This window comes from Gekko japonicus, unplaced genomic scaffold, assembly GCF_001447785.1.
Source record: "Gekko japonicus isolate JY-2015 unplaced genomic scaffold, Gekko_japonicus_V1.1 scaffold32, whole genome shotgun sequence".
Taxonomy (NCBI): domain Eukaryota; kingdom Metazoa; phylum Chordata; class Lepidosauria; order Squamata; family Gekkonidae; genus Gekko; species Gekko japonicus.
This window is the reverse complement of record NW_015167527.1, coordinates 1,313,556-1,326,833: the sequence shown is the minus strand read 5'-3', so window position 1 is coordinate 1,326,833 and position 13,278 is coordinate 1,313,556. Positions and strand designations below refer to the sequence as shown.

Below are 13,278 nucleotides of genomic sequence, written 5' to 3'. Positions count from 1 at the left end.
TGCTCAGCGATTTCATTGAGTGCCCATGAGTTATTGTATTGTGAGAAACGGAGAAAAGTACTTCTTTCTCTACCTGCTCTATCCCATGCAGAATCTTATAAACCTCGATCATGTCACCCCTCAGCCGTCGTTTCTCCAAGCTAAAGAGCCCCAAGCGCTTTAACCTTTCTTCACAGGGAAAGTTTTCCAACCCTTTTATCATTCTAGTTGCCCTTTTCTGCACTTTTCCCAATGCTATAATATCCTTTTTGAGGTGTGGTGACCAGAACTGTACACCAAATGAGGTCGCACCACTGTTTTATACAGGGGCACTATAATACTGGCTGATTTGTTTTCAATTCTCTTCCTAATAATCCTTAGCATAGCACTGGCCTTTTTTATTGCAGTTGCACACTTTCTTGACATTTTCAGTGAGTTATCTACTACGTCTCCAAGATCTCTCTCTTGGTTAGTCTCTGCCAGTTCAGACCCCATCAATGTGTATTTATAGTTAGGATTTTTGGCTCCAATGTGCATCACTTTGCACTTGGACACACTGAACCCCATTTGCCATGTTGATGCCCACTCGTCCATCCTCGACAGATCCCTTTGGAGTGCCTCACAATTCTCACCACCCTGAACAACTTCGTGTCATCCTCAAATTTAGCCACTTCACTGCTTACTCCCAACTCCAAATCATTAATGAACAAGTTAAAAAGCATCAGACTGAGTACTGATCCCTGCGGTACCCCACTGCTTACCACCCTCCACTAAGAAAATTTTCCATTTATACTCACTCTCTGTTTCCTATTAATTAGCCGGTTTTTGATCCACCAAAAAACGTGTCCTTTTATCCTGTGACTATTGAGCTTACTTAGGAACTTTATCAAAAGCGTTCTGGAAGTCAAGGTAAACAACATCCACAGGTTTGTTTACTCCCTTGAAGAACACTAACAGGTTAGTGAGACAAGATCTTACAGAACCCATGCTGAGTCTGTCTCAATAGTTTTTGTTCATCAATGTGCCTACTAATTCTTTCCTTAATAACAGTTTCCACCAACTTACCCGGTATTGACATTAAACTGACTGACCTGTAATTTCCCGGCTCTCTTCTGGAACCCTTTTTAAAGATGGGAGTGACATTAGCTACCTTCCAGTCCTCAGGAACGGAGGCATATTTTAATGAAAGATTACATATTTTTGTCAGGAGATCCACAAGTTCACATTTGAGTTCCTTCAGAACTTTCGGATGTATGCCATCCAGGCCTGGTGTTTTATCAGTTTTTAAGTTGTCTATCAGTCGTAGGACCTCCTCTCTCGTCACCTCAATCTGACTCAGGTCTTTCAACACCCCTCCCGAAATCAGCGGTTCTGGAGTGGGCAAACACTTCTCATCTTCCACAATGAAGACAGAGGCAAAAAATGCATTCAGCTTCTCAGCCATTTCCCTATCAACCTTCATGACTCCTTTTACCCCTTGGTCATCCAAGGGCCCCACTGCCTCCCTGGCTGTTTCCTGCTTCTAATGTATTAGTTGATCTTTATGCTTGCTGTATGCTCCTCATATTTCCTTTTTGCCTGCCTGATTACAGACTTGCATTTTATTTGCCACAGCCTGTGTTCCCTTTTATCAACCTCACTGAGACTAGCTTTCCACCACTTAAAGGAATCCTTCTTATCTTTTATAGCTTCCATTACTTTGCTAACCATGCAGGCTTTTTTCTATACCTATTTGTACCTTTCCTAACCTGCAGTATATATATTTTTTTCTGAGCTTCTAGGATTGTAGTTTTAAATAGTCTCCAAACTTCCCCAATGGTTTTGACCCTTTCTATATTTCCTTTCAATTTCCTCCTCACATGTCACCAGCTAGGAGACTATGTATTTGCACCTTAGTGGTGCAGGTGTTGTGCTATTTATGGTTGTTTTTAATGAGAAAACTCGATATTGTTCTAGATTATATTAACTAATAATAAATGTTGTTGATTATGGAAGAAGTAGGGAATAGTTGGAGAGGAAGTGTGTCAGTCTGAAGCCTGTCTCTGATCTCAGCCTAAGCACATAAGAGCCCAGTAGTCCCATAATGGCCAACCAGTTGCCCCAGAAGGCCCACAGCAGGGGCACAGAGACCAAAGCCTCCCCTGCTACAACTGGCATTCAAAGGTATGCTGACTGCAAGTACGGAGGTCCTTTTTTGCCATCATGGCTAATAGATATTGATGTCCATACCCTCCTTTTTTAAAGCATCTAAGCTAATGGCAGTCTTTTTATCCCAGTGTAGCAAGTTGCACAAGTTAGTTATGTGTTGTATGAAGAAGCACTTTGTTTTGTCTGCCTCACTGCACAAAGAGATGGGTGGGATAGAAGTAATGCCCAAACGGGGCCATAGCTGGGTTTTTTCCACCAGCTGAAGGGTTGCTGCTTTTCTAAAGAGATGTTGAGAAATGTCAGGTAAAGGATAGTATCTACGCTGGTGGCAGAAGAACATTTTAGTGCTAATGAATGGGCTCAGTTCCATAGATTGACTGCAGAGGCAACATTTCCATTCATTCTTTATTGTGTACAGCAGTCAGTGTCAGAAGGAGCGCACATTCAAAGTATGTGACAAGGGAACAAGTGGATGAGTGTGGGAACGGGTGAGGAATAACAGCTGTCTGAAAAATGAGGCTTAGGGAAAGAGAGATGGGGAAATCCCATCACAACTCTGTTAACCAGTAGGCCATAAATAAACTGATATTAGAGAACATACCTGAAACCTCTTTTATTGCAGAGGGCAGGAAGGAAGCAAAAAACGTAGTGAAAAGTTTGATTTAGCAGCTCTGCAGGCCATTCCTCTTTCCATCCCTAGGGGATTAGGAGGTGGGAGCAGAGCTAAAACTGCAAGAAGCTCTCATCTTTTGTTCAGTAGGCCTGGTGATTAATAAAACGGCAGGAGAGGATGGCTAGTTAGGGATTTCACAGACTACTGTTTGATGCAGTTTAAGGAGCTCCTTGGCTATTGTTACATTTAAAATTGAAAGCGGAACTGTTCTCCATTTGCAAAAGTCTCCAGCGTCCTAGGGAAAAGAGCGTTGTGAGTGAAAAAGCTATTAACATGGTAATGCAGCCTCATTCGGAGGAGTGCATCAAAATCCCCTTTGTTGATGTAAATTGCTGCTCTATTGCCTGGTCTCTTTGGATCTCATGGTCTTCGTACAAGCACAGAAAATTGTTTAGTGAGGCTCGGGTGGAGGGAAAACCACACCTCTTATATCATTTTAGGAGACCGCCAAGCTGCCCAAGAGCACTGCAGTGGGAGACTTCTGTTGCCTTTGTCAAGATGAACTGTTCAGTGATGAAAAGAATTCAATTATTCAGTGGCTCTTTTATTACTGCTTTCACTTTTGAGAAATACTGCTCAACAATTTGGAGACAAGGATGGCTAGTCAAAGGGCTGAGTCAGATTTTGAACCATGTTTCAAGTATACATTATGTGAATGCAAGCCCCAGTGAGTCTTCAACGGAGTCCCTAATGCATGACAAAACTGGGCCTACAATTCGAATACTGTAGAGGTATTGTAATTTACATAAAGTGACAAAAAGTCAGGATTATCACATTGCTAACTATATTTGTGGATCTCAGTTTTGCCATCTGAACTCTACAGTGTTCCAACTGCTGGTTAAAACTGCATTTTCATTCAAGTCAAGAAAACGTATTCTTAAAATATAAATAAGGCTCCATATTATACCTGTGCCCTCCCAGGAATTCCAATTTTAAGTGTCTAAATGTACATGTATAAAGATGGTCTTCCTACCAGGAACATGGATCTCACCCAAGACAGGATAAGCTATTTGGACTATAGCTTGGTTTCTTGTTACCATGTCCAGTGGTAATTACTCTTCATTCACTACTCATGCTTGTTGTGTTGGTGTATGAGTCAGCATTGGTTCACTTTCACCCCCATGTTACTATATCCTGTCAACAGAGGAAAAAAGGAAGAAAAGTGTTTGTGTCAGGAAAAGTAGCAGGTATGACTCAACTTGCAATAGGTGGAACAGAAAGTTCAGGAGTTATTTTCATAAACACCTTTGTATCTGCATTTAGTAGTGCAACCAAGTAGCACTGTTTTTGTAATATAAATGATTAAAAATTGTAGTGCTTATGAAATCATGTATCAGCTGATTTTTGCTGATATAAATGAAATTAGAATTATCACAGGAGTTTATTCAGATGTGGCAGATTATATGGGGACCAATGTTCCCTCTAAGGTGTGAAGTATTGTGAGCCAAAATTTTCCTTCGTGATCAAAAAATGGTGCTAGCTTTAAAACTGTGATTGGGCCTACATGTTTTTATATTTTATATATGTTTTTTATTTTAGTTTACAAACATGCAAAACACACAAACATAAAAATATAAACTATTATCATTTGTATTACAAACTATATTTATATGGAACTTACTTATATTTGTATTACTTAAATGATTCTTTTAAAGTATATTTTAGGAATGACTTAAGCACAACTGTAAACAGATCAAGATGGGTAGCCATGTAATTCTGTCTGTAACAGTAGAAAAGAGTAAGAGTCCAGTAGCACCTGAAAGACTAACACACTTTGTGGTAGGGTAAGAGCTTTTCCTGAGTCACTGCTCACTTCCTCAGGTATCTGAAGAAGTGAACAGGAACAGTGACTTACTGAAGAAGTGAGTAGCACCAAATTAAAACAATGGACAGCTATAGTTGTCTATGGTTTTAAAAAATGTATATACTATTTGAGGAAATAAGCCACTGTACGCTACAACTTGGAGGCTGTTAAAGTGACAAATCCAGAGGAAATACAGTTCAAGATATGCTTTTCCAGATACAACTTCAAAGTAGGAATTCAAAAGGAATTAAAGCTTTGGTAAAGGTAAAGGTTCCCTTGCTCGAAAGCCAGTCGAATCCGACTCTAGGGTTGCGGTGCTCATCTCCGTTTCAAAGCCAAAGAGCCAGTGCTGTCCGAAGACGTTTCCGTGGTCATGTGGCCGGCATGACTGAACACCAAGGCGCACGGAACACTGTTACCTTCCCACTGAAGTGGTACCTATTTATCTACTTGCAATTTCTTGCTTTCGAACTGCTAGGTTGGCAGGAGCTGGAACTAGAGACGGGAGCTCACTCCATCATGCGGCACACTCGGGTCTCGAACTGCTGAACTACTGACCTTCCACAGCCTGCAGTTCAGCGTCTTAACCACTTGAGCAAACCGCAGCTCCTAAAGCTTTGGTATCAGTTGTCAAATTTACTATTTAGGATTTAAGAAACACTAGAATATAATTAAGTATTATAGACAGTTCTGTCCACTTATCTCTTTCTGAACACAAACTTTAAAAATTGTAAAGAACACAAGCCATTTTCCCAGGAAGCAAGCGTAAGCAAGTCTCTCTCACACACACTTGCCCGCTCACTTTTTTAAAATCCCTCCTGCCTTGATTACTTACACACGTAAACACACACAGAGCTCCCTCAATCCCTCCTTCCTGCTTCCCGCTGAAGATTCAAAGCCCCGCCTCCCTTTCCCCCCCTCTCCTTCTCTCTCTCTCACACGGGCTGCAGTGTGGAAGGAGCAAGTGAAGGGTAGCTTCTATGCCATGCCAGCTGGCGGGCACAGGCAAGTGGAGGGCGGGGCTGCCTGAGAGGAAGCACCCATGTGCATAGGCTGAAAAAGCAGTGCATGGACAAGTATAAATTGTTGAGTAATTGTGCACATACGCGTGTTACAGGGAAGCCTGATGGGGACATAGATGCTATGTGAGCCATGACATGGACATTTTTACTTACCAGTGACCTCAAATGTGGTAAACCAAGTATGCAGCTATTATAATTTCTTGTAATGGTTCTCAGACTTTTTACGTTCAGATAAAATATACCATGGCAATGTCTACCAAGGAATCCTGTACATCTGCTAAGGAATCCCTGCATGTTTCAGGTGAGGGTATTCTAAGCTGAATCTCAGACAATGGGAGGCACTGCCCAGGCTCCTTGAAAGATTGTTTATCTTCTAAATGAGAAACCACAACTTGTGAGATCTCCAAGGTTCCATAGTTCCATTTGCAAATCACAGCTTTAATACAGGGAGAAAAATGATATATCCGTATAGATTTATTTTTATATTTAGTGCACTTTCCCAACATTCTCACAATCCTCCAATTCCAACATCTCATTAACATTTGGTGTCAAAGTGATAATAAATTATCAAGAAGGAGAGGTACAAAATCCTGGTCAGAAATAACTTCTATTTTCCTTTCCCCTGTTTTTCTTCCTTCCTCCTCTTCTTCTTTCTGTTCCTTTAAACAATTGCATTGTTGGATGTGACCCATCTGAGAACAGGATGTGTCCCAGATGTGGACCACAATCCATCTATTGAGGGCTAATGAAGACTGTCAGCAGTGGCAGCTTGGAAGGTATGATAGTCAGCAACTCAGTAAAGTTTAAAGCAAAACTCCAAGTAGTCTGCTAGCAGCCCAGCCTGCATTGTTCAACAGTTGTCAGATTAAGGAGCTTGGCCATAATCATGTATATTGTTGGCTTCTCAGGCTTTGCTATCCCCGTCAAGCTGAAGGCTGCAGTGCACTCTTTTGTCCATTGGAATAGTACCTGGAGTTCAGGTCAACAGTTCCCACTCCTCAAGGAACAAAATCTGGGGAGACACATGGGGCTGCAGGGAAAGAAGATGAAATCAGCAGCAGGGATGGGCACAAACTGATGAACTAAAATTCATCACAAATTTTGGGCTGTTCAAGGTTCGCAAACTGAAGTTTGTGAACTGAAGAACTGCAACGACCTTTCATGAATTCTGGCACAATTTGTGGTGGCTTGTGATGGTTTGTGAAAAGCAGAAAGCAGGGATTTACCAGCTGAGTGGTTGGGAGCTCCTCACTGCTCAGCTGTTTGGTTTAAAAAGCTCAGAGCCATTTAAAGTACTACTGCTTTCTGCACCCTGTGGCTTTCTGTGGGGAGCAGAAAAAAGGAGTTTAAATGGCCCTGTTTTCTGCTCTTTGCGAAAAGCTGCGGGGAGCAGAAAGCAGGGTTTAAATGGAAGGGGAGAAGTGCCTTTCCAGGGGTATTTGACCCCCACATTTCTGCTGGTTACTGCTCACCACGGCCAGCAGAAAGGAAGGGGGGGACTCATTCCCAGAGGCATTTGACCCCCCTCACCTTTCTGCTGACCACAGCTTCCTTTTTGCTGGCCAGGGAAAGCTGCAGCTATCAAAAAGGAAGGAGTGAAATGCCCCCTGGGAGGAACTTCACCTCCATATTTAACCCTCTGGTTTTGCTCCCCCCCAGTTTGAAGCAGAGGATAGCAAAAACCAGAGGGTTAAATGGCTCCCTGCCATTTAACCCCTCCTGTTTGCTCCCCCCCACTTCAAGGGGGGAGCAGAACATGAGGGTTTTAATGGCTCAGAGCCATTTAAATCTATCAGCTGAGCCATGGCCAGCAGAAAGAAAGGGAGGAAATGCCTTCCTGGGGACATTGGATCCCCACCTTTCTGCTGTCTGCCTCTCAGCTGTTAAATCATAATTTAAATCACAATATAAATCACTAGTCAGTAAGACTAGATTTAAATCATGGTTTTCTACATAAAGACTCGTTCTTGCTGGTATAATCTTAATATTTACAACCAGATGAAGTTTTCATTTTTAGAATAGCAACTTTTCAGATTAGTTTTACAGTTATATCAAAAATTACTGATTTGATTATACTATTAGAAACACATTATAGATAATTATGAAATTATTGTGAGATGAACTAGCTCCAGTTTAATAGGTTAATCATTCATATTTGGACAACTTTTCTGCATTGGAAGGAGAAAAATAATCATTACCTTAATAATAACAATTTAAATAGTTTTATTTAACTAAAACAATAACATAGCATATGTATTCTTGTATTTGCTTAAACATCCATGTTAACTGATGTGGTTAAACAAAATATCTTTAAAAAAAAAACAAAAAACTTAGACCATCAGCCTGGTCTACACATGAAAAACTTAAAATATTATCCTCTGTAGCTCACTCATCTTCATCTTCTTGTTTGTTCACAATCTTGAAAAGAAAAACAAGTTTTCCTGCTTTATCGGGTCCCAAACGATTTCTCAGTTTGGAATGAATGAGTCCAAAGGAAGAGAATATTCTTTCAACTCCAGCAGAAGAAGCTACTGCTGTTAAAAGTGAAATCATTACTTCAACAGTATCTAAATCGAAGTGCTTGTGACTTTTACCAGTTCACTGGTGTGACTTTCTTTAAAACATTATCAGCAATCATATTTTTTAATGGTTCCCCCTTAGATCTGAAGTTTATTATAGTTGGCATTACAGATGGATGATTGCTGGATACCCATGTCATAGCTAACTCCTCTTCCTCAGCACTTGTTTGGCCCTGATACCAGATATTGACAATATTTGCAAGAAAATGAGCTGGAGACAGTGCTTGTCCCATTCATTTTTTTAATGCTTGTAATTTAATTCTGTCAGTGTGTAGTTCTGTTTTTAACGGCTCACTCAGTTCCTTCCAAATTTTAACAGCATCAGCAATAAAACAGCTATTTTTCTGTATTCTGGTTAAAGCTTCAGAATGGGTTTTGGAATGCTCAGCATATGTACAACATTTCTCTTAAGCCCAATGTTGAGAATTTTGGCCATGACAGTGTCATCTATTTTCTCTCGATTTTGTTCACAAACTGTCATCAGAATAGGCCAGGGGGTTGTTTTGATTTTTTTAAAAAAATATATATTAAAAAAGTGGGATACAAAAGGGAAGAATTAGTAAGAATACATATTTCAAATATAGAAGCAGACAATAAAACATAAATATTACAGTGTTTTGAGATGGGTTCTCTCTTTAAAAGAATAAACAAGAACTTTCCTAACATTAGCGATAATCTATTAACAATAAGAGAGATTACATCTTTAACAGTTGAACAAACTTCTACGCTAAAATTAAATGATTGTTAAAACCTGAATATTGTCTTAATCGTTTGTCAAAATCTAAATTTTATTCTTACTAAATATTTAAATACTAGTGGAATACTAAATAAAAAGATTTAAACTGTAATCAATAACTTCATCACCTTTAATATGATATTCAGATAATCCCCAAAATAAAAAAAAATAGCTATTCCCATAATATGAGTAGTAAGCTTGCTGTTTCTGCTGAATCTTTTAATGGTCTTCTGTTTATATAATTAGTTAGTTTTGCCAATATTGCATATTCGGCTAGTTTTTCTTTCCAGATCTCTCTTGTAGGACATTCTTCTGTCTTCCATTTCATTGCAAATATTACTCCAGCAGCTTTCAACATATATCTAAGTAGGTCTTGTGAAGTTCTTTCTATATTGTCTGTTGGATTCCCAGTAACATAGTCCCTGGTTTCATCAGAAATTTGGTTTTTAAAATATTTTGCACCTCTATATATTTTTCCAGTATCTTTTTGTCTTAATGCAAGTCCACCACATTACATTTCCAGCAAACCCCTTTGTAATTCTTGTCCATCTTTTCATTGTCTTTTGGAGTGACATACCATCGGTAAAACCACTTTTCCCTTAATGCTTGGCTAGCAGTAAATCTAATGCACTTAGTCCATAGGTTTTACCAGCATTAAAACTGTATTTCCTCACCGAAATTTTGCATCCATTTAATCATGCAGGGTTTGGTGAATAGGCCAGTTCTTGATATACTGCTCAAAACAGTCCACTACAGAGTTCCATCTAACGTCTTGTGGGAACATTAGCTTGGTTCCACACACTCTTTTCAGAGCTGCTGCTGCAAAATGATTGTTATGGAAGTATTTAGTAATTTCAACAACATTAGTCTTTATTTCTGGAACACTGATGTCTTTGGCTAGGAGGTGCAGCAAATGAGCACTGCAACCATATGTTATTAGCTTTGTATTCCCTTCCTGCTCTTCTAAATTTCTTCTCATCTTGGATACATTTGCAGCATTGCCTGTGACCAAACTGCATACTAGACATTTGAATTTTTGTTCACCTGTTGTTATAGCTATTGCTGCCACTTCTGGTGAGTATTCTGCTGTGTGTGCATTTCCTGATGTATCAAGTGTTTCTGCAAGGAAGACATTCCCTTCTTCTGTTGTTATATAAGCACATACAACAGGATCATTGTGGACATTACTCCACCCATCAAGACTTTGGTTAACAATTTTACCCTCTAGAGCTGTCGCACACTGCTCCATTTCTCTGTCATATACTTTATCCAGCAGTTTCACTGCAACTTCTGCTCTGCTGGGTGGACTGTGTCCTGGTCTCAGTGACTAGACCATATTAATGAAGTGTGGGTTTTCAATCAGACAGAAATAAGTTTGATGCATAAACAAACTGGGCTATTTTTTTCATCAGTTAACTTTTTTTCTAATCTGCTGGTTTTTATCACAAACTTATCCATGGTGGTTCCTGAATGGTCAGCTTTTTTCTTTCTTTTAGATGATATACTGTGGATGTGTGATGTATATGATGTGACTGAAACACTATCCTGGACAGATAACTCTGAAACTGTAGGATAGTGACCTCGAAGGTGGATAGTTTCCAGTTTCCAGAATCCTTTATGTTAATGATGGATTCCCCTAAACAAAAACGTCAGTGCTGTTATTTTGTTAGTTATACCATTTCTGCTTATTTAGTATTACTCATTATATTTACTGCCACTCAGTACTGCCCAAAAAAGGAATATTTAGTTTTTCTACTCTTTATTTCTTCATAACTGTATCAAAATGACAGTAACTTGCAATAATAATAGCAACAAATATAATTTTGCTCAAACATGAAAGTTTCTCAAGACAGTCTTTAAGAAATATGATGAAATCAAAATGTTCACCAACCTGAAGATCCTGCCTGTTCAAACATATTCCTTTTGTCGTCTTCATCACAGCACTTCTCATGATGTTGTTTCATTCAGGCCTTGATTTTCTTTTTCTTTTCTTTTTTTGACAATTTTTTTTTATTTTCTGTATAAGACAAACACAAAATAAACAAACATATATTGCTTCGCTCCACAACATCAATTTGTCTGTTAAATTACCTCATACATTACCAAATTATATTTTTCAATTTCTGTTAAATTACCTCATACATTACCAAATTATATTTTTCAATTTTTTCCACCTTATATTTTAAAATATATTATTGCTTATAACTAAAAAAAAAGTATTATAGTTCATATTTCCTTGTACTTCAGTTATATGTCCACATAATTTATTTGATGGTTTCTTCCATCCATTTGTAAAATCTTAACCATGTATTCTCAAAGTTTTCTTCATTTTGTCCTTTCAAAATTAAAGTTAATTTGTCCATCTCTGCCATTTCAGGTAATTTATTCATAATTTCTTCTTTTGAAGGTACCTCATTTTTCCTCCAATATTTAGCATATAATATTCTTGGAGCTGTCACTACATGTATAATAAGATGTCTTGCTTTTTACAATTTTCTGGCAATACATTCAATAAAAACAACTCTGGTACATAAGTTATATTATATTTCAACATTATTTGTAACCATGAATCCAAGACCAATGTTTTTTAACTTCATCACACGTCCACCACATATGAAAAAGAACCAACATTTGGCAGCTCAGGATAAAACTTTGCTAATTTGTCTGGAGTAATATAGCATCTATAAAACATTTTATAAATATTTTCTTTAAATGAAATTGCTTTAGTAATCTTTACATTTGTTTTCCATACTCGTAACCATTGGTCTAAATCAATATTATGACCCAAATTTTGCACCCATTGGACCATACAGTTTTCATCTTGTGTTCTGTTTTCTAACATTATTACATATAATTTTAAATCAATTTCTCGTCAGTATGTAACAATATCTTGTCTATTTCTGTTATTTTTGAATAAAAGCCCATTTGTATATCTTTGGCGTATCTTGATTCTATTTGAACTCTTTGCCGCCAACCTAAGTTGGATTCTTGTATTTTAAGATTTTTTTATTGGTTTTAGTTCATTTTTGTTATCCAACAGATATTTATATCTTAACAGTGCATTTTTTTGAAATAAATTTGGATTTGTGAACACTTCTAAAGGTGAAACCCATTTTGGTGTTTTGGTATAAAAAAGTCTTTTAACTTCTTCCCATATCTTCAATAATGATCTCCTAATAAAATGTTGTTTAAAATATTTATGAGTGTTGGCTTTTCCATAGCAAATAAACGCATGCCATCCCAATTATAATTTATGTCCTTCTAACGTTAATAGTCTGGTATTTTCTAATATAATCCATTCTTTTAACTATATCTGATGATGCTCTATAGTATAACATCCAATCTGGAAATGCAAATCCAGCTCTTTCTTTTGCATCTTGTAATGCCTTCAATTTTATTCTTGGTTTCTTGTTTTGCCATCAGGCCTTGCTTTTCTTTGTTGCAGTGTTTGCATTTTGCACACATGCCTGCCTTACCCATAGGAAGACCAGCTTCATTAAAATACTCCCAAACTTGGTCTCTTTTACGGCTTGCTGCCATTATAGGTTTTCTCCTCCAGGGGAAGAATAATATGATAAACCTCAGGCTATTCACACAAAGATCCAAAGACTTGTAGAGTATTCTACTCAAAAAGTTTCACTTTCATTTGTACTGCTTGCCCCTCCCTCCTCACACTTAGCATCTTGTGCAGATCTATTCCACTCCCAACACTGAGTTTTTTGAAACGTAACACATAAGAGGTAAAGGTTTGATTCTGTATACATTAATTTGCAGAGGAACAATGGGATTAAGGTATTTTTCTCAACTCTATATAATTATTTTATAACAATTTTGCTGTGAAGAAGAGGCATGTGATCTCCGCAGACCCAAATTCACAGTTTTGAGAACTGTAAAACCAAGTGTCTGTGATAATATCTTCTAGATAGAAAAAATGCCCAATAATCTTACAGAAAATTTACAGACATTTTGAATAGATTAATAAACTTCATTTACCAAAGAACTTAAACATTGCATGAATATACAGCCTCATGCTACATGATTAAAAACTAATCCTTCTTTCATGATGAATAAACTTTGGACTATAACGTATCTTTAGATAATTTTTTCCTCAAAAAGCATTTTAAAAAAATCCAATTTAAATTTTAAAAAATCATTTATTTTTATTCACCCTGGTTTAAATGGCTCCCAGCCATTTAAACACTCCCATCTGCTCCCCTCCACTTTCATGTGGAGCAGAAAGCAGGGGTTTAAACTTTAAATGGCTCACAAACCTATATGAACGAGTTCCTTTCAGGAACCAGCATAATCATTCATATAGGTTTGTGGTTCAGTTCGTG

General features: G+C 37.9%; 1 protein-coding gene across 1 annotated transcript in view; it reads left to right on the top strand.

The window, feature by feature from the left end:
- RAD51B (RAD51 paralog B) overlaps positions 1-13,278 on the top strand; it is a 545,357-nt gene that overhangs the window by 318,426 nt on the left and 213,653 nt on the right. The window lies entirely within an intron of this gene.